The sequence below is a fragment of the Zonotrichia albicollis genome, chromosome Z (genome assembly GCF_047830755.1).
Source record: "Zonotrichia albicollis isolate bZonAlb1 chromosome Z, bZonAlb1.hap1, whole genome shotgun sequence".
NCBI classification, from domain to species: Eukaryota; Metazoa; Chordata; class Aves; order Passeriformes; family Passerellidae; genus Zonotrichia; species Zonotrichia albicollis.
The window spans coordinates 72,834,329-72,855,123 of NC_133860.1; the positions used below are offsets into that span (position 1 = coordinate 72,834,329).

The 20,795-nt window shown below is 38.2% G+C and overlaps 1 long non-coding RNA gene across 1 annotated transcript in view; it reads left to right on the forward strand.

Annotated features, from left to right (window-relative positions):
* LOC141727216 (uncharacterized) overlaps positions 1-20,026 on the forward strand; it is a 25,968-nt gene extending 5,942 nt beyond the window's left edge. The window contains exon 4 of the long non-coding RNA XR_012578262.1: positions 18,395-20,026. This is a non-coding gene — a long non-coding RNA (uncharacterized LOC141727216). The remainder of the gene's footprint in view (positions 1-18,394) is intronic.
* Positions 20,027-20,795: the final 769 nt, after the last annotated feature.

The following is a 20,795-nucleotide window of genomic DNA, read 5'->3' on the forward strand; positions in this document are numbered from 1 at the left end:
GGAGAGGAGAGGAGAGGAGAGGAGAGGAGAGGAGAGGAGAGGAGAGGAGAGAGATTTGTGTTAGACCCCAGTGTGAACACTCAGCACTCAGGATATTGCAGGACATCCTAACTAGAGAGGTTGCATGTATGGTACATGCAGCATATAGATTATTGGTGAGGACAGCATTTAAAGTGTTTTTTAAAAAGGGTGGGTTTGCCTTTTTTTTTTTTTAAGGAAACAATATTACCCAATATTATTTTTGGAAACAATTATGAAGTAAAGATAGGTATGCTGATGAAAACACTTGGGAGAATTTTTCTAGAAAATCCTGCTTGGCATTTTTCCCTCTTCAGTGGGTGCAGTTCTTACAGGGTGGATTGCATACAGAATTGGAAAAGGACAGTCTAAATGAATGCTTTGCTTTCAGGAGGATTTGGTTCTTTCACAGAGTATACCAATGCCTCAGTACTGCCCAGGGAGAGAAAGCCTGCTTTCTAACTCTTTTACAGCACTGCACAGACCTAGAATGTGACTAATAATGCTTTAAATTTTGGATTTGTCTATTTGTCCACCAGTCACTACTACCCAGTACTTGCAATACTGTTTACATTGCTTGCTGAGGTAGCTCTGACAGCAGAGGTGACTAAACTAATCCTAAGAGGTATTAGTGAAGGATGGTGCTCTCAGGCAATTCCCTTACATGTTGTTAAAGGAAATTGAATCAAAGGAAATCCCCAAAGAGCTTTTAGGAAGAGGTTTTGCATTTGTCTCTAGATATTGCCAACTCAAAGACAAAAGCAGCCCCCGAGTTAGCAAAGGACAACAGATAGCTTAGAAATAATTTATTGAAAGGTCATGGATTAGTATTAGTAAACTACCTCATAACATCAGGATCTCAGAGAATGGTCATTCTAATTTAGGCATCATGAGCAGAACAGTGAACAAAAATATTAACCAGGGCTTGGGGACAGTAATCAATAATTCATTTATAAGTTTAGGTACAATTGTCTATCGAGAAATAGAGGAAACCTAAGGATAATATAAACTAGAAAAACACAGCTAGAGCAGAAGCCATTGCAATAATTTCCTGCCAACTAGATGGCTGATGTATACTTCAGATTGTTCTAATATGAACAATATTTTTCTGAGTGCAGAACAATAACTAACATTGCCCAGAAGAACAACCTTTTAATTTTTAAATATCTGAGGTTTTTTCATATCTAGTTATGTAATTTTTGGCTAACAGAGATACACTCTTTTTACCACAATGTGCTATGTAAATAAGATAATGTTTTCAGCAATTTTTTAAAATTGATATTATCTTTACTTTTTTTCTCTTTGCTGAACTGAGGTAAGAACAAGGGCCTTGAAACATAAAAGTGGTTTCCTGTGCCTTTACCACTTAATAATGCTAAACCATCTGTAATCCAATGTTCATTCCCTAGATTACAAGTGATCCGAGCACCAAAGAAATTGGTCAACTTTCTTCTTTATTCCAAAATCTCAATTACTCTTTTTAGAAGTGGAATAAAAACCCACAAAACACTAAAATCAACAAGAAGGCCAAACATATCCTGTGGCACACACAAGGGCTCTCAAATTCAAGGGATCAAAACCAACAAAGGTGCCATCAATCCAGTGGAAAGCTAGAAATCATGACTAAGAAAAAGTTCAGTTTGCAATTGATTTTAAAACGCACCTTTTTGTTGTTGTTGCTTTTTTTCATTCAAACAACAGTCTGCAGCAAGATCAAGATTTTCATGCTACCTTGTTCCTTTTCTCTTGTTCCTACAAGTTTTTTTTATGGTCCTGAAATTACACTTTTTAAGATGCTATATCAAATATGCAAATGGATTGATAAATGCATACCACAGAGGGTTTTTAAAGATTTCTGTGTAATTATGAGGCTTTAATACTAACATGCAGAAAGAAGAAGAAAATTAGAATATTCACACAAACTATAATATGATTTTTAGATGAGAAAAGTTTATCTAGAATTCAGAGGCTATTCAAAGGAATGTATTAAGCAAAAGAAGACATCAAATATATGCCAAGGACACCCAACTGCAAAGGAATTTAAAGTTCACACTGAGTAACAAAGCAGTTTCACTCTGAAACACCAAAAAAGGATTTTTCATTTTCTATATTGAGATCTCTTACACGTATTTTTTAGCACAAAACTCTTGTTTGAGAGACAGAGTCTGCAATATTACTATCCTAATGTGTTATAGAAACTTCCTCATTCTTCTCTTGCTCTTTTATCCCATCATCCCTAGAATAAAAAGAGTCTGAAAGGCAGGGAGGTAGACCCTGCACATTCCCTTTCAGAAGCTTTTGTGGAGGGGTTTGGGCACAAGTGGCTTTAGGATCCCTTTTTCACTACAAAATCTCAAAGTCAGATTTATATTTACAAAATATCCCTTCTTCATAAAATGTTAGTGGATGGTAATCAAGCTTTTCATACACAATTTAAGACCCTTTGACAATGTTGGCAGTAAAAGCATAAAGGGAAATGAGAAAGGTTCCTCAATGCTGTTCAGTTTGTATCAGCACATCTTTCCTGCTACTAATTCTCTACTTGCCACGCCAACATGATCCATTCAAACAGCTCCCCATCCTCGGTGCATCATCAGTTCCTCGGCTCTACTCCTTCCTCCTTTGTGGATTATCTGCTTGCTCCAAATCCCTCTCCCATTTCCAGTCTCTGTGTGGAGACTCCACTCGATTGTCCAGTGCCAGAAACCTTGCATGAAAAAACTGGTAGGCAAAAAGCTTTCCAGAGATTTGAGTTAATAAGTGAGAAATAGTAATGAAGCAGTGTACTGGTTTAGGGCAAATTTGTTAAAGAATCTGCAAAGGAGGGCCCCTCCAGAAAGCGAAACCCACACGGCCCCTCCCCCCAACCGGTTCGGGAAAAAATTCCTCGGAGAGAGGTGGAAAGAACCTGTTTATTTGACTGACCCCGCACCCCCCAGCACACAAAATGAACAATACCCGATGACACCGCTCTGAGAAAGATGGCAAAATCAGAAAGTCTCTTTCGGGGGTGGTTGCTCTGTTCTCAGTCCCTCCGGCGCTGGGCCAGCCGCTGCAGCCGAACCCTTGGTGTTCCCGGGTCCCAGTCCGGAGCAGGTTCGAGATGGTCACAGGAACAGGAGAGGAGAAACAGTCCAGGAAGCAATGTGGACTGTTTAGCTAGAACTAGCTAATAAGCAGAGGCAGAAAGCAGAGCAGAAGCAAGAGCAGAAAAAGAGAGCAAGCAAAAGCAGCAAGCAAAAGCAGCAAGCCCAAAGCTGGAAGTAAAAAGAAACAGCTCTCTGTGTACTGCTTGTCTCTGTGTCCTGATAAGAGAAACCCAAACAAAACTTCCACTCTTCAGTGCCGGTCTTAAAGGCACAGAACAGATGAATGGGGATATACAAGCATCATAACGTCACCCCAGGACAAGCAGCTATTTCCATTAAAAATACCCAAGAAGAGAAGAATGCAGTGACAGTTTTCTGTTTGTTTTCTTATTCTTCTTGAAAAACTTGAGTGTCTTTGGGTAATTTTTCTCTGTAGCTTTAGAAAGAGTAGATTCCATTCTGGCTGAGGGCTGACCACTGGTGGAGACAGAACACTGGCTCAGGTCCAGCACTGAGTGTCAGCTCCAGCTGTTGAGCAGAGAACACCACGCTTAGCAAATGCATCTATACACAGTTAAGTTACTGAGTGTCAGGTTTACAGTGCTAGAGGAATTCCCCAAAGATGGGCAAGGTCCTAACCTGCCTTTCCAGCTGTGACCAGCATTCTGACCTGAAACTCCTGTAAGGTACAGCCTGCTGAAACACGTTCTCTCCACCCAATTTCTATCACATAGACAACAGTCTTTTCCTTTTTCTCTGAAGAAGCATTTGCCCACAAACCTGCTAAATAAAGTGTGGAATGGCACTCCATATAAGCTCCATAAACTCCCAAAAATCAGATCCTGCAATGGCTGTGTGAACACTGAAAAGGTCTTATTGAAAGTCATAAGAGATTTTTTTCCTAATCACTTAAAAAATTGTTTAAAATAGCTACTTTTTGCTCCCAGAGACCTCACCCCTTTCTCATAGTACCACAGTGGTGGACCTCTACAGAGTGTCTTCATATCCTTATCAGTGTAAACAAGAAAGGTTTTTTTGCCTTATTAGTTCAGTGAAAGCACTCTTCCCTCACACGGGATGTTCTGCAGAAGAAGATGTCTCACAAATACTGGATGATGCGCAGCCTGCAAGTATAGGAAGCTGGAAAGAGAAACAGAGCTAGAACTGATCTGTAGGGGGATTCAGGAACAGAATTAAGACAGAGGGAATGATGGAGCAGTTTCTATGCAGGTGTTTTTCTTTTGAAAATTCCATCTTTGCTCTTTGATAATGAAATGCCCTGGGAGGGCTTTTTAAATATGTAAAAGGGAGTTTTCATTGGAACACATTTTGGGGGGAAAAAAACCCCAAAAAACAACATAAAAGAACATTAAAAAAGCTTATTACCCATTACACTCCCATCCAGCATATAAGCCATTCAAATAAGTTCAATCAAGCCAATTTGCATACAGAGCACACAAAATGGGAATGCAGTTTGCACATTTTATTGTAAAGTAAAGCAATTCTCATGTCAGTATTCAAAGTCTTTAAAAGGAAAATTTTCTATGCATTTAAGTATTTCACAGAGAAGACTGTGGATAGATAGTATTCATAAAATACATTTTATCTAAATTGCTAACTGTCTTTAGCAATAAAACCATCTGAAATAGATGTTGACAAGTGGAAATTATATTAAAAACTCTGCAAGAATTCAACATATTCAGAGCTCTGTTGCTGTAATTTCAATATTCTGCTATATCTTTGCTACTCATAGAAAGTGTATTTGCCCCCAGTTGCAATTTAAAATAGCAAGACCTACATTTCCTGTATCCCTTTTGACCTCAATGGAACTTCATCTTGGAAAAGACTAAGAAATCAACCTGTATGTGTAGGTAAAAGCCAGAAAAATGCAAAATTACTCAACATGCCTAATGCTAAATATTCCACCACAAAAAAAGAAAACTTTGCATTTTGGGGAGACCTTAATTCTTAGTTCCTCCCTTCTTTCTCCCTTGTGACAATTTATTTAGTTTTACTTCTTCATGATCATGTTTCAAGTATTCTGACATTATCAGTTCTTTCCTACCAAACTCATGGTCAAATTCTACTTTTTATTTCTTCCTCTCTGGCTCCTTAACTTACTTGTTTTCTACTCAGGCTTTTTTCTCCTTCATCTGGCCTGGGATCAGCCTCTGTCAAATAGTACAGAGGAGGGCCAAACTAGCAGTATGACAGTGGGAGGGACACAGTGCTCATCATTGGGTACTGAAGTTCCATTATGGTGGCTCATGTGTAAAATAACTTCTGTTCCAAATTCAAATTTTCAACAGCTTTATAATTTGTCTAACTTTAGGGATATTCTTACAATGATGGATAAAAAACAAACCTGTAAAATCAGGTCTGGTCCTCAGCCTTGTTACAATCTACTGCTATAAATGGCACCATTCTAAAGAAAAAGCTATGAACATGGGTTAAAGTCTCCCTAACCCATTACCAGAAATAAAAGAACCATGCAGCCACAATCATTTGGAAAACAGTCTGAACAGAAAAAGGCTTGGAAAGTATAAATTAAAAAAAGGAGAAATCTTTAGAGCAGAAGCACATTATGATACAGGACCACATGAGCATCCCCGCCTCCAAATGAAGACCAGCTGAGTAGAAAATCCCATTGTTTAACAGTGAAAATATATTTTTAACCCAACAACAGATTAAGGTCTCTTGCATCCAAGGGAAAGCACAAGACGCAAGCAGACAGGTCAGGAGGGAGTTCAGGAGGTTTCTGGTCTAATATATTCCTCAGCAGCTTCAGCCAAGGAGTCAAACCAAGCCCTTCAGGGAAAGAGTTCACTATTCATCTGTATTTTGGGGAAAGGTTTCCTTATGGCCAGTCCCACAACACCCAGGGAGGTGTTGTGTCCCTCACCCTCCCTCTGTGGCCTGCTTAGAAAAGCCAGGGTCCAGGTACAACAACCCCTTATAGGCAGTGGGGTCTGCTTTGAGAGCCCTGGAACTGCCCCCTCTCTAAGCTGAACCGGGCCCAGTCCTCCAGCCTCTCCTCATGGGGAAAGTGCCCTAAGTCCAGCCATATCCCTGGCCATCTAAATTCAATCTGATTTATTTCTCGCATTGGGAAATCCAAAACTGAATGCAGTATATGGATGTGGTCAAAAAATTCTGGGCAGAAGGGGAATTCCATCTAGTGATTGACTGGCCATGTTGCTGTTGAACATGTGGCTGTGTCTGACCAGCACATTGCTGGCTCATGCTCCACTTGCTGCAGCCAGAGCCCCAGGACAATGCTCAGCCAGGCAGTCCCTAATATCTCTCTCTGCAAGATGCATTCCTTTCCATGGCAGATGTTCCTCTCTGTCCTTGTTCAATTTTGTGAGATTCCTGTTGACCTATTTCTCAATTTTCTTTAGTTTCTGAAAATTCTTCAGGGGCATTTTCAAATATTTTGCCCCATAACTATTACCAGTTTCAAAGAAGGACCTTGTGATTGTACCTTATGAAAAAAACAGAAGCAAATCTATCTGGAAAGGCAATTTTAAAGGGATAATGCAACACACAGACATATATGGTGACAGTAGGTGACACGGTCAAAGTAGGGAATACAGGACAATGTGATACGTTGCCATTGCCATAATTATGGTTTCAATCACATCAGCATGACATGTTGGTTTTTCAGGTAAAATGGAGCTCTCAGGAAATTACTGCAGTTTGCATGCCTGAATATGATGGCACTCCTTGAGTGTCAGAACAAAAATGTAAGGGAGCAAGGAGACAGCATGTCTTGCTCCCACTGATTTATGACAGGTTCTTAGGTGCAAGGGCCAAGGTATGATGATCAGCAATGGCTGAGTGTGGTGTGGGCCAGACAGCTCCTCATTGTGTCAGGGACCTGAGACTCTTACACACAGTTGATCATCCCACCCTGTCCTCTCCAAGAGTGCCTCCAGACTTCAGTTTCTCTTGGATAATACCACTGTCACCCTGCCTTAAATGCTAGGCATAAAGTAGTACAAGGAGGTGTTAGCAAGCATCGTCATGAAAAATTAAGGTCCAGGAATTCTGACAACTCAGGCCAAATGATTTGCCACAGAGTACCTACAGCAGAGTGGATCAATGTTTTGAAAACCAGGTACATGGCAGTAATTAGGACTGCTGACAGGATGCTGCTTAGAATTCCTTCCCTCCAGAACATTTTCAAAATTTAGCCAAGGCTGTGCCTGGGAACTCTGAATACAGGGGAATGTCAGCCTGTTTACATACCTCCCCAGGCTATTTTCAGCAGCTCATTCAGATGTGCTCACCAGCAAAAGTCATGCAAGTTTAATCTCTCTCAACTATTTGTCAGGTATTATCAAAAAAGAGCCATCAAACTGGGGTTTCAGTAGTGTAGTTTATTTTGCAATTTAATTGGATAATTAAAAAAAAGGTTTGTGTGGTAGCAGAGCAGGTAAGTGAGAATCCAGGAGCAACCATATATATTTATGATTCTGCCATCACCTACAGCTGCAAGCACAGTGCTCAGCTGCTCTCTGACAGTATCCACGCCCCAACTCAGTATAAAAGCATGTACTACAGTAGTACTGAAAAATAAATATCTAGCCCATCTCCTACAGAAGTTAGCAGCTGTGCCTTTAGTAATTTTTACTAGAGAGGGCCAAATTTAAAAACCTTGAATCTGACTGCGAACCATGTTGTGCTAGCATACCTGCACTGTCTGTTCAACCAGAAAGTGGTAAGTTCCCCTCTTGAACATGGACCCCATGAGACTGCAAAATAGGCCTCTCTAGTGATGTGCATGATCTCCTCCTATAGATACAGATAAAAATATCACATGAAGAAGAGAGGATAATTAGTGAGACCCAGGCATTTTTGTGGCTGGTGGTCTGCAGAAATCGTACCTGAGGCTATTCGTAGTTCTGAGATGCCTAAGAATGCATTCCTTAGCATCCCAGAGTCAAAGGGAGTAAATAGAAACTTCCACCATGGTCGTTAGAGTTGTCAAGCACAATTCACTAGCATTCCATGTGATTCTGTTGAAAAGAAATAGAAACTAACTGTAAAAGTTAGTAGCACATGTATTATACATTGCTACCACAGTCAGTAGCAAATGCACTATATAAGACAAAGGGGAAAAGAATTCCTTCATTTAGTAGAAATTCTCTCTGCTTTAAAAACCAGTAAGATAAGATACTTCTATTTAGTAGAGATTTTGGTTTGTAAAAGAAGGTATACCATCTGCAAATTGAAAATATCTGTGAAATGATAATACATTTAACAGAAATTCAACAGCCTTCTCTTCTTTGTAGCAGCACCCAAGCAGTATGTGATGTCAGAGAGGAAAAAAAAAAAGAAAAGAAAAGAAAATCGATTATAAGGGATGATATTTTTGTTGTTGCTTTTGCCTTTTTTTTAATACCTTACTGCCTAGCGGGTTGTCAGGGCCACCTCAGAGAGCTCTGACAGTGCTTACACTGGGAGCGTCCCTTCCCCACCTCATTGCGTGATGCTCCTCAGCCGGGCTTTCAGACACAATTATTCCTCTGGGTAACAATGTGAAAGGCAGCTGCAGCGAGCGAGCGTGGAGGTCAGGCCAGGCAGGCCGTGGATGCAGGAGCACCTGCCTTTTGCATGCAAAGACGGAGCAAATTACAACGTTTGTCGCCAAGGAACTGAGCAGCAGCGCCATGTGTGATGGCCTCACGAGCACCATTTTCATCCTGTGCATGGGTATATCTTTTCAAATCTAGAGCAGGGAACAGATGTTTCATCAAAAGACACATTTAAAATAAAGATAATTATGCAGTAAGAAGCTTAATTACATAGGATTATTCAGGTCCACTTAATTGCTTGACAGACTGAGGGCCTCCTACATATTTGTGACAGAAGCACCCTTCTCACTGGGTTACCAAACTCAGTCATGGCTTCAGGACAAATGTAGTCGTTTTAGTAACCCAACTAATTCTAGTTTCTGATTTGAGCTACAAGTAGGAAAAGTAAGCAAACTTACCAAGCTTAAAAATATTATTTTATTCCCATAGGCAATGTATTTTTTTCAATAAAACATGAATAGCCTGAACTACAAAAACTTACTGTTTTTTTCACTGTATGAAAGATACTAATTTAACTTAGACATGATTTAGATAAGGAGGAGAATCTCCTCTGGTCTTACTGCTCATACATGCCAGTTTTCAGAAGTTTATTATGACTTTTTCATGTGGATGTTTAAAAATGGCTTTCACCACCCCAAAAAGGGATATCCTCTTTCTCCACAAGAAAATGTCCTAATACGGTAAAAAAAAAAGTATTTAACTCTAAGAAAGAAACTTTTTAAAAAAAAATTTGCTTAAACGACTCAGTGTGCACTGTGGAGCAGAACAGCCATTCTGTGGGACTGTGTTCTCATGATAGCTACTGAACTGATCATACTAATACATTTCACAGAAATAAAATGATTTCTGTGAAATTAGGCTGACAGGCTTCCAATGTGACTCTATGGGGTCCCGGGAGCTTACCAGCTGCAGAGCTTGGATTCAGCACTACTCCAAAATACGAAATTAGGGAGGCAGATATGCCATGTGAATCATGCTGAACAGGGAACCCCCCTATTTATAGAGTTCACGCAGCTAGCGCTTTTAAAGAACACACAGCATCAACCCAGGTGTTTTTTACTCTTTACAGGTTCCAGACAATAGTTCAAATGATTATTTTATAGAGACCTTCGCCATTAAATTTTGTTGTTCCACCGCTAAGTGTGTTAGTTCCCCACAGTCAACATGTTTTTTGATTATGCACTGCAGGGTATTAGCAAAGCCACACACCAAATTTATATGTAAGGAGTGTATATGTGATACTGAAAGCCTGAGCACTAAAATGATCTCTTAATTTTCGTCAAAGAGAGCACTATAATATTTCCATCTGTCAAGCCATTGCAGACTTTTGTTGCATAGACAAACTAGGAATGGTTTCATTGTGCATTACTGAAAAAAACCCAACCCCCCAAAAAACAACAAACCAAACCTGTAGAAGAATTAACTTTATAAGGAGTTAAAGCTTCTAATTTAGAAAAAAATCCTTAGTTCAGTCTAAGCTGGTAAATGTAACTTAAAGCTTGGGAAAGACGATTACCCTATAATGGCTCCATTCACATTCACAAACTTGGGGTCATTTTAAACTCCTGCTATGTTTTGGAATGCTGCCCAGAAAACGTTGGTGTGAAAAATCTGCTGAATGCCTTTGCGCTACATTAGCTAACAGTATTTAAGGTCAATAATGCAGGTGCGGGCTTTCCTTCATTCATTTTAAAAACTTAAAGACTTCATCCTAAACCTCTGTTTATAAGTAGCTTTTCCTCAAACCTATAAAAAGAAGAAAGAACTGGGAAAGAATGAGGAAAGGATTCCATTCTGCTGTTATCAGGAGAGAGAACACGAGAGAAGTGCTAATAAATCATAAACCAAGAATAAGTATCAGTGTGGCTACTTAACTTTCAGAAACATGTACTGGCACTTAGTGTACTTGCCAAGCAAATCATAGGAACCTATGCCACTCTCCGCACTAATGGTGTCAAGGTGCACTGAACGTTCCCCCCTGCTGCTTGAGGGTGACATTAGAGAGCCCTGGTGAAGCACATGCCCAAGCTCCTGCTCGGCAGCAGCTATGGCATGCTCGGGTGACACTATGACTGATCACAGCCAGCACCGCTGCTGTCGCTGCAAATGGGCTTTCACTTATAATGGAAACGTTCAGTTCAAAGCACCATATACATTACACGTGTTATTAATGGCTGAAACAGATGCTTCCATCTACTGAAAGGGTTTGTTTTTATATAAAGCAAATCCTCCTGTAAATTTGGATCTTTTATTGGGTTGCATATCAGTTTGAGGAATAATAATAAGAAAAAGCCTCTCCTACTTTGCCTTATATTACAGAAGCATTTAAATTTTTAATTTGTGTTTCATATCAACAAATTTATATACATCTACACAGATTTTATTACCCATTTTACACGGCTTTTATTTGATTCTGTTGTAAATTGCACAGTTTCTTAATCACTGCTAAGCATAAAATGCCCCATCAGTAAATTATTTCTACAATAAAATACATGATATGGTTTACAAATCATGGTTATTAATTTCAGGACAGAGATGTTGCATTTGTATTGTGGTTTATGTTCAATTAACACATTGCTACATTAATGCAAACTGTCAGCACAGAATTGAACCAGAGACTAAATGAAAATGAAGCACCCTGAAAAGGAATTATTGCCTGGGCTAAACAGAGTAAAAGCCAATTTATTTGTGAGTTTGCTTGTACAACACCACCTGAGGTATTCATGAGCAAATCCAGAAGCACAGGTCATGTTTTCAAAAGGAAACTGTCTGATTGCTTTACCTTTTAATGCACTTTTTGTGGAAAGTGTTGTGTCTCTGCGCACATGATTGATCAATGATTCTACAGCTGGAGCAGGTGCAGTTCATGAAAGCCACATTACAAGGGGAATACATCTTTAAAAACAAGCCACCCATTTTTTAATTAATTATAAACAAGAATATTTCCTAGGGCACATGCAGCTCATGAAAGAAAAGGGTGGCCATAGTGGAAACAGTATTTGTGATCTTTTAGATGCAAAGAATAACATTAGTTTTATGATATCAAATCAAATATGATTTTGCTAGAAAAACTCTGTAAAGTACTTTGAAAAACTCAAAGTAAAAGAAGCAGATGGTAATGGTTCAAAACCAAAATGCTGAATTAGGCTTTTTTCAGAACAGGATAACTTTGTAGGACAAAATTGCTCATATGTTTCGAATTTGAATGTTGCAGAGGTTAAAACTAATCCTGACTGCAAACCAAGTGGACTAAGGCTACATTCTTTGAATACGTGATGTATCTCACTGCTTCGGCTCTCTCAATCTGTATGAATTGCAAAGCTTTTTTTCCCTCAAATAAATATCTGAACTGTTATAAAATACTGGCATCAGAAAACAAGTTGGTATCATTAAAAACATTCTGGATTTCAGCATACTGAAATCTGTTTGATATAAGGAAAGTTAATTTGAATTAAGTGTGCCCTTTTTAGTAAGACATAGAGCCATACTTGTTTAAGAATAATCCCACAGAGGTTGCTTGGCAAACTTCCCAAAAGCTTTGTGAGATGCTACATTTCATTGTGGGGATTTAACACTAGTACTTGTGTATTTGTAGAGAAAATCTAAAAGTCCAGCTGGCACAAAATTACCACAAAACTGGCACCAAAATCCTGAAAAAGCTCCCTCTGGGATTTAAATTTCATTCATGTGTATTACTTCTGCTTAGTCATATTGCCCCAAAACACCTGAGCTCCCCCCATCTCAAGTGAGTGCTGGAGGAGAATGTCACCCACAGGCTTTCTTCATGTAATCTTTCCTGTTTCACTCCATGTCAGCAGCAAGGTGAGAGGCAGGATTTTCTTCCTCACAAAACAGCTTTTAGGACACAACTTCACAGCTGCAGGGCAAGCTGTGCAGACATCACATACCTAGGCACCATTGCCAGACCACCTCTAGTTGAAGATTCTCTGCTGGACCGTGCTACAGCGTCTCCATTCGGGGAACCCTGCATGAATACAGGAGATAGAAACAGGGAAGAAAATGACAACCTGCTATCCCCCAGAAACTATGCAAACTTTGACCACACGGTATTGCCACAGCATGGGCGAGGCTGGGCTGCAAAATGTTTTTTGTATGGCTCATTAGTAAAGTTTAGTAAGCAGTGCTAGAAAAATAATAATTTTCTAATACAAATATTTAATATAAATTCTGATTTGAAAGTTCACCTTATTGAAGAAGGCATACAGCATGCACTATTACACTTTCATAAGCAATTGAAGAATATATACTGTTATTATACAGTCAGCAAAAGACGTAGTTGCTTTGAGTTCTTAGTAAGAGAAGGATGTTTTCTGTGGTATAGCACTTCCAACTATGAAAGTCAGTAGCAACCTGAACAACAGCGACAAGTCACAGTACAAGAGTTTGTGCATTTCCACTGCTTAGAACAAGATTTTTCCTTAGTCTGTGCTTCTGCTTAGGCCCTACCACCTGGGAATGAGCTTATTCACAAGCATGTCCAGCCTTAAAATTCACTGATGTGCTACGACATGGCTCAGCTTATGCAAGATTTCCCCAGGACTTGCATCTCAGGAAAGAAAAAAAAAAAATAAAACCGTTATTTTTAAAAGTTTCTAGTTCTAAGTTATTTTTGTTATGTTCCTAGATCTACCAGAGTAGAAAAATCAGCATTAAAAAAAATAGTTGTTTGTTTTTTATTTTAATAAAACAAATAATTTAGCTATATCCACAAATAAGAAATGGAGGTAGAGGGGAAATTACTATTCATTTAGTAATTAATAGTATTTAAGTTATTAATCCAGTTTTGATATTTAATCTGTGGACAACATATTCTACAATGAATTTTTAGGATGAGGCTGGGGTCCCCACTTTATGTAGTAGTTCAGTAATTATGCATGCCTAGCAATTTGATAAGGAAAAATCTTAGTGGAAATTTGGAGTAATAATAACTTGTACTGTAAATATTATTGTTCATGTAAAATTGAAAGAGTAACATTTATACCTTCTATAACTACATGAAAGAAATTTTCATTCCTCTGACCCCTGGTCTGTAATGAATGACAGGAACTTTTCTTGAATTTCCCATGCTAAATTTGCTTACACTGAGGCCCTTTCTGAGGCCACTTTGGTGCTAAATGATTTGTGTATTATGACTGGATTAGAAATAACTTTCCAGTGTAAAAATAATATGTAAAACTGGTAAGAGGAACTGCCTTGATTGAGTTGAACATTCTTTAATGGGGCAAAGATATTTCTAGTATTGAAAATCAACTGCTTCATAGAAAAATAACAATGTTCAGTGGCCTGTAGTTCATATTTTGCTGCTAATTTGTTGTATCATATCCATTCATGTGCATGGACTATCTAAGCTCAAATGATGCACATCAGCTCCAGGCATCCTTGCTGCTGTTTAGAACTAGTCCTGAATCAGGATTTTCTCTATGTTTCCTTATGTTTGATAATTTAGCTAAAGGAAAATAATTCATGTAATGGATTGCACTTACCCTGAAGGACTTCAAGATGATAAAACTTAGAATAAAAAGTGATCAGATGAGAGAAGGAAGGATGAAGTATGCAGAAAGAAAAGATGTTTTTCAAGAGGCAAAGGAAAGTTTTGATTATGTAATCCTTATACAGCCAAGTTTTTGTTTTTCTTTTCAAGATTGACTCATTTTATGAAGAATTGTACATATAATATAATACTCATTATATGAAGAATATGGTCATCTCTGACAACCAGGATGCAGTAAACAAACTCACTGAAGTGCCCAATCTGTTCATGAATATGTTCTTGGGGAGCAGGCTTCAAAATAATTTTGTCTTCCAAAGACTGCTAACGTTTACCTGAGGGTTATACACTTGGAAAATATGACTTCGCATTTAATACTTGAACATCGTATTTTCAAGTATTCAGGGATGGCTCAAAAATTGTTCAGCTGGAAGAAAAGGAAAGCTAAACAAAACACCCCAGACTTGTGTTTAATGCAGTGTGATTCAAGGAAAAGCTTTCTTTTCTTACTGTTGACTGCTAAACATAACACATAGCCTCATTTATGAAGATGTTTTTCCTCTTCCCTATAGCCTTAGAGGACTCACTCCCACAAGGCTTGCTAGTTTTTCCCTTTGATAATACATGACTATAGATAATAGACTTTCAGTGTCACAGATTCCAAACAATCTCATGCTTATATATCAAAAAATGCTGCTTTCCATCAGATATGTTTTTAGTTACAAATCCCTTGCACATTTCGGGGCTTCTCATGCTGAGTACTTCATCCAGGCTTGAATCTGATCCAGCTCTCACCACAGGCAGTGGCAAGAATCTTACTGGCTTTGGTAGGGACTAAATGATAAAACTCTGTGGGTTTTATCCTGATTTCTATGTGCTCAGTCCCAAGTGCAGTACTTAAACAGATGCTTAAATTTGTGAGTAGTCCTATTCAAATCAAGGAGTTGTTCGCATGTCCATAATTAGGCAAAAGTGGGAGCATGTACACCATATACGTGTATGGTTATATGTGCTATTAAATTACTAAGGGCGGCAGAGCTTATGGAAGAATATGACTTATCACTTAGGTGTAACTTAAGTGTTAGAGTCACAAAATCATGGAACCATAGAGTATCTCAAGTTAGAAGGGGACCACAAGAATCATCTAGTCCAGCTCCTTGCTTCTTTCAAGATTACTTAAAACCAAACTATATGACTAAGGGTATTATCCAGTCACTCCTTGAACTTTGACAGGTTTGTTGACATGACCACTTCCATAGGAATCTCTTCCAGTGGCCAACCAACCTCACAGTGGAAAACCATTTCCTAATATCTAATCTGGACTTCTCTTGAAAGAGTTTTATTCTAAATCCTCCAGTTATTTCTATTTCTGATCAGCAGAAAGAGGCTGTCAGTGTCTCCACCTCTGCTGTTCCCCCTTGAACAAGATGTAGCCTGTAATGGGCTCCCTCTCTTCCCCAGGTTGTACAAGCCAAGTGTCCTCAGCTGCTCCTTCTAACTCCTGTCCCTGAGGCCTTCTACCATCTTGGTTGCACTCCTCTGGATGCACTACAATGGTTTGATGTCCTAAGGTTTTGGCACCCAGAACTGCCCCCAGCACTGGAGGTGAGGCTGCCCCAGAGCAGAGCAGGACAATCCCCTCCCTTGCCTGGCTGTGATGCTGTGCCTGACGCACCCCAGGACATGGGGGCCCTCCTGGCTGCCAGGGCACTGCTGGCTCATTGCCATCTACCCAATACGCCAGACCTCTTCCTACAGGGCTGGTCTCCAGATAGCCTCTATTTTGTGTATTTTTCAGACGTCAAATGCTTGAAGAAACAAATCCTGTTTGAGGAGGCCTTCATTATATCTGAAATTCTTCACAAGTAAATGAAATTTTTTGGGTTGTTTTTTGTTTGCCTAATCTCTAACAGTCAGACGAATAGTTTGGATGCACTATTTAAAATAAATAGTTACTTTTGTAATTAGTACTGTTCAACTTCAGTTGCTTTGTGATCTACGATTAATTACTTGAGTGTTTAAGTATGGTTTTTGAGTGTTTTGAGTATGGATGCCTGAAACTTCTGAGAACAGGAAAAGAAGGAGTCAAAAACAGTAAGTAGTACACAAAGTGAGCACACTTGTTAACATGTGAATGACTTGGTATAGTACCAAAATAGATGTTAATATGAACAAAATGTCTTGATAATTAGTACAATTAGAAAACTGTCTGTGTAAAATACTTAAACCAGTATTTTTGCTATATTCAACCCTCTGTAGTTAGTTCAGTACACCCACTATCAAATTGATGCACAGTAGTAAAAGTGCCACATTGCTCAAATGAGAAAAAAAACTTTTTGCAGGGACAAAGGGTATTGAGCATTTTATGGTGTAGGTATAGCATGGAAGCAAAAGCACAGAAACACAGAAGCAAAAAAAAAAAGTTGTTAGTGCAACTGACAGAGGATTTCACTGACCCATTGCTGACTACTGTTATACCGGCAACTTAATGAGTCACAAAGAAAAAGTAGTTTTAATTAAAATGGTCTAGTTGATACACAGCATCCTTTTCCTACCCATGTGACAAGACATATAAAAAAAATAGCAGCAAAAATAAAAACAATTACCTGCCCTTAAAATACAATACAATTTCAATAATGCCTAGAATGCAGAGGGTAGCTATAGGCAGCACCAGGAGTACAGCTGGCTTCTGTGCATAAGGACAGTTGAACTGTGAGCACTTCAAGTTTTTATTCAGCCAATTACAGGAAAAAAAGGAGCCTGAGAAGGTAAAATAAATTCTTCACATGGAAAAGAGTGACATAGAGAAAAATGCCCTGAGATGAGAGATCTGTGACCAAGAGGACATAGGTCTGGACCTGGTTTTCTCTGGAAGTTTGTTGCAGACCCTCATGTGGAGTTTGATGGCATCTCACAGGTTCCTGGGTAAACAGACTACCCTGTGCAGGACAGACATATTCATCTTCTTCTTTCAGAATTGTAGGACAAAGATTCCAGACTGAGGGAAAGTATATAAAAAAGAGATGGGAAGACATGAAGTATTTGATGTCTTAAAGGACACAGAATTAGTCCATCACTGAAAAAGACAGCAGAATTCAGTGGTAACTGTATTGGTTTTTGGTTTTTTGTTTGTTTGTTGTTTTTTTAAAAAATATTCTGGAATTGATTGTCAGGAAAGAAAAAGCATGTTGGCATTGGCTAAGCAGGTACGAACAAATGTTCGTGGAAAAAAACCTGTAGAATCTTGCAGTCTCAGGTCTCACGTGATTTTTTTGTATAATTATGTTTAATAAAATACGTAATCTAACTCTTTTACATTGAAATGGTGTGCCTGGAAAAAGGCAATGCTTTCAAAATAGATTTTTCTCATACTGATAAAAGCAAGAAGCAACTTCACTGGGAAGTGAGTTGCACTACTGCAAAAACAATTTTAGAAACATAGAACTGGGACTGTGTCTCCTGTCAAGTGCACAGACACTGAGATTAACTCTGATTGTAATTGAGAGCAGAATTTGAAGTTGTCAATTTATAGCTGAAGTACTGCCTATTCCTTAAACATTTGCTTTGTCTAAATGTGCTTATGCAAATTTAAGAACAGAATCAGGGGTTCAGCATATGCAAATATTCCTTTAGCTAGTAGAAAATTAAACATATTTAGTTAGATGTTGGAGCATGTTATACTAAAAAATATAATACTCAGGAGAGAATGCCTAACATATATGGAATGCTAATCACTGAAGAAGAAATGTGTTGCTCTTTATCTCAATATTTATCTTAAAGTAGTTGTAAACTCGCAGGTTTAACATGGGCTGATGGGCTGCCATAATTTTGAACCCAGCTTGTCACTATGCTACAGAAACTTTTGGTGCCCTAGATGGCTTGTTGTTCTGGAATTTAGTTGATCAGAAGGCATTGATAGTAATTTGAGTCAAGTATTCCAGTGAAGTGGGAAGTATTTTAAAGAAAATTTATCCAGCTAATGAACTTGACAGAAAGTTGCTTTTCTCCTTGAAACCAAAGCAAAACACCATTTGTAACTATTTTTTAACCATTACAACTGTAAAACAAATCTTTTCTATTAAGTATTTTCTGGAAAACAACTTGAAATGCATTTAATATATGTTGATTCGTTTTAATGGATGGATTTTCTAATGATTAATTTTTTCTTTGTTTTCTAGGACTGTTCTTTTCAGAATTGCAGTAGAGAAAACTCATTCCTAATCTTGAAACCTCTTTTGTGTTTGGTTCATGAACAATAAAGGTACTAGAAGCGTCTTGAACATTTTTGGAAGCTCCAGCATATCCTGAAAAGATTCTGCCATGAAAATATGTATAATATCATATCTTGAAAATGTTCTCATCACAGCAGAATCCCAACTTCAAGTAGATGGTAAACAATTAAGTTTCCTTTACATTTTGTCATTAGGTGGCACTTACATTTTGCTGTGACTTTAAGAGGCATCATATACTTTATTTCACATCTTTACTAAATTCACAAATTGTGAATTTAACATCCCACATTTTTGACATGTTATTCCACATGGTATCAGTTTTTTTAGCAAAACCTAAGAATAACATAAGATCAAATTGAAATGAAATTATTCTGAAATCTTAGAGCTAAGCTAAGTCATTTACAGCAACTTCGTAAAAGGATGAGATATGAAATGCAAATTCTCTCTGGCATTAAATAAAATAAGTTTAAAACATGTCATGTACTATAAAGGTCTCTGTTGGTACATTTTTGAAAGACTGTCACTTTATTAGAGCATAGATATTAATAGGAGATCAATATGTAGTGCTGGATTCTAATTTTAAATTGTTAGATAAACGCATATGTTAATAAAATAGGGAATTTTGTGATTACACCCTTTGCCAGAAATGGTGTCATTATAACCATGCAGCATAAAGTAGCATTTTTTAATCTTTAATTATATTCTAAGATATTAATAGTTAGATGATAGACTATCCAAGGAAGAATTACTGTCAGTCCTTTTAAGCTCTGGAAAACAATGCTCTGTTGAACATATATGAAGCATTTATTTCTCTCAATTAAGACTTTCTCATTTTCAGTTTATGTTCTTTTTGTAGTCATATTACAAAAGAGTATTAAACAGCACTGCAGTGATTTTGCTGTTCATCTTTTTATAAAAAATTTTATCTGCTCTGAGCATTTCCATTTACCAAGTGTCTGATTTTTTTTCCTCAACACAAAAGAAACGCTCATCTGCAAACGACTTTTGCTCAGCACAGAAATGTGAGGATTCATGTGGTTAAAATCACTTGTTAGGTAAACTGTGACACACAGACTTGTGATGTTGTGACTAAGTTCTTGATATCGCTGGTTTTGTGACACGAGTTCCCATTGTAGGTATTTTAATAGGACCTAATCAGAATACTGAAGAGCCAACAGTGGGAGACAATACATCCTATTCTGATCTGCGCTGCTGCAAAATTGCAAGCTAATAATTACATTTTTTACCTGCTCTAGTCTGCTCTTCTTCAGAAAGGGAATATGTGCTTGTGTAAGAAGAATAACACAAATTTTAGCTTCAGCCCTAGTTTTCCAGGTGCCCGTGGATTGGCAGTACCAGGGTGCCATCAGTTGTGGTACACCTGAGCTGACAAGATACGGTGTAGAGGTAATTTAGCAGCACACGTGGTGCAGAGGTAATTTAGGATTCTCACACCCCTGTGTGAGCTTTTAATAGATTGTTTTTCCTCTCCTAGGTGTGTCTGCTCTCATTGATGAGAGCTTGAACATTCTTCAATCTCATTCTGTTCAATGCCATATATTTCACCTCTAGCCCATGTCTCCCAAGCCAAAGCTCAATGCAACTAGCTTAGTCGAGGCAACAAACTATGTACAAAACTAGTTTTTCAGCTCTACACCTGTACTGTCTTAGACACCTCATCTGGAGTATGATAGTGAAGAATTAATTTAATGATCCCCGAACCAGTCACAGAAACTGGCTTCAGATATCCTGCCTGCAGTACCTTGGAGTATCTTCAAACCTGTTGCTGAGACAGTTGGTTTTTAGAGTATTCCTTGTAGCATATTTTTCACTTATAATGGTGTCTTGATTTTGACCTCACTTGTCGCTGTGAACCAGGAATAATTTTACTGAAGTCAGCAGAGACACACTGCTGTTGCAAGGTCAGCTTTTCTTGGGAATCATTCCAAGTCCAGTACAAAAAGCTATTAGGTATGTCGTATTCAGAACTTGGCACAAAGTTGTAAATAGAGGGTAAAAATAGGTATTTTTGTCATTATCTGACATACACTTTGCTCTTTCTAAAAGAAAATGTTGATCTAATTGGCTCCAAAATACCTTCCAGTAACAACTGCCAAGTTCCTTTTAATAGAGAATGTGGAAGAATTTTATTTTCTGTCATTCTCTTATTATAAGCAGATAGAAGATTCATCAGAGAAAGCAAAGCCAGCTGTTGAAACTTCTTTTTCTTCCGCTCTAGGGCACCTGATTTGACACTTACAATACATCCTACCAAAATTTTTTTCTTCATACTATGAAGTGAATGAGAAAATTTGTGTTTTATATGTTAATCCACTAATCATTTTTC